Here is a 955-nt window from a genome sequence, read left to right as displayed (position 1 = left end):
GCTACGCGGGCTGCTCACGACAGTCTCTGCACCGCATCACGCAGCACCCGTGCACGTCTCGCCGCACCGATTGGACTCCACGCCACCAAACCGGCGTCGTCCTGCCCGGAGTGGCTGCATACACACACACACGTATGACTGCGGGCGGCGGCTGGCTGCCTCGCGGGACTCATCCACATTCGTTGGTGTAGTATAAATATGTAAGACGTGCATCGGGTCATAATCATCAGCCTCGTTAGGTGGAAGACGCATCGCTAATCACAGTCACACACTCCGTCGAACCAAGTCGCCGCGCCGCAAGGGTGGGAGGAGGGTGCGGTCAAGCATCAGCTGGTGTTCTTAGATTCCTGTGGGTCACTCACGCGGGGTCGGCAAATGTGCAAACAGCTTGTGATCATCACTGTCACGGCGGGACGACGGGGGAGGTGGGTTAGGGGTGGGCACGCCGCTTCAGTGGTACGAGTAACAGTTGAGGTGGTATGCACACGGCATCTTGTCGTCAACCTGCGCCAGGCGCCTTCCGATGGTAATTCCATTTTCACACATCATTTGCGACACAGTGTCCCACGGCGCTGCAGCAGCCGCAGCACAAGAGAGAAGGAGAGAGAGGGAGAGAGCCAGTCACAGGTGCCATCAGCTGGTAGTGCATGTTATCGATTATCTCCAGTCACGTACCACGCTCGGAGTGAGTATTGAATTGGATGCATCATGCGGCGGGCACACAACCAGCAAACGGGGCTCTCGCGCGTGCTTCGTACCGTCGCACCGCACTGTCTGCGGGGACGCATAGCGACACCGCTGCCTCGGCCACGGGGGAAGGGCGTGCTCCGTCCGTGACTGTCCACCCGCTAAGCACAGCAGTTGGACGGGGAGCGCACGGCCTGGCGGCTACGCGGGCTGCTCACGACAGTCTCTGCACCGCATCACGCAGCACCCGTCCACGTCTCGCCGCACC

General features: G+C 60.9%; 6 non-coding genes across 6 annotated transcripts; all 6 read right to left on the bottom strand.

Moving 5' to 3' along the window:
• Nucleotides 1-53: 53 nt before the first annotated feature.
• On the bottom strand, nucleotides 54-119 carry Tc00.1047053426201.60. Its single transcript, XR_008254254.1, has one exon. It is a non-coding gene; the product is annotated as an H/ACA snoRNA, TC10C3H2 (small nucleolar RNA).
• A 63-nt stretch (nucleotides 120-182) lies between these two features.
• Nucleotides 183-262, bottom strand: Tc00.1047053426201.50. The gene has a single exon (XR_008254253.1). It is a non-coding gene; the product is annotated as a C/D small nucleolar RNA (snoRNA), TB10C3C5 (small nucleolar RNA).
• Nucleotides 263-326: 64 nt separating this feature from the next.
• On the bottom strand, nucleotides 327-401 carry Tc00.1047053426201.40. The gene has a single exon (XR_008254252.1). It is a non-coding gene; the product is annotated as a C/D small nucleolar RNA (snoRNA), TB10C3C4 (small nucleolar RNA).
• Nucleotides 402-450: 49 nt separating this feature from the next.
• Nucleotides 451-549, bottom strand: Tc00.1047053426201.30. Its single transcript, XR_008254251.1, has one exon. It is a non-coding gene; the product is annotated as a C/D small nucleolar RNA (snoRNA), TB10C3C3 (small nucleolar RNA).
• An 83-nt stretch (nucleotides 550-632) lies between these two features.
• Tc00.1047053426201.20 lies at nucleotides 633-711 on the bottom strand. The gene has a single exon (XR_008254250.1). It is a non-coding gene; the product is annotated as a C/D small nucleolar RNA (snoRNA), TB10C3C2 (small nucleolar RNA).
• A 25-nt stretch (nucleotides 712-736) lies between these two features.
• On the bottom strand, nucleotides 737-808 carry Tc00.1047053426201.10. The gene has a single exon (XR_008254249.1). It is a non-coding gene; the product is annotated as an H/ACA snoRNA, TC10C3H1 (small nucleolar RNA).
• Nucleotides 809-955: the final 147 nt, after the last annotated feature.

The sequence above is a fragment of the Trypanosoma cruzi genome, assembly GCF_000209065.1.
Source record: "Trypanosoma cruzi strain CL Brener chromosome Unknown tcruzi_1047053426201, whole genome shotgun sequence".
NCBI lineage: Eukaryota > Euglenozoa > Kinetoplastea > Trypanosomatida > Trypanosomatidae > Trypanosoma > Trypanosoma cruzi.
This window is presented reverse-complemented; position numbering and strand designations above follow the sequence as displayed.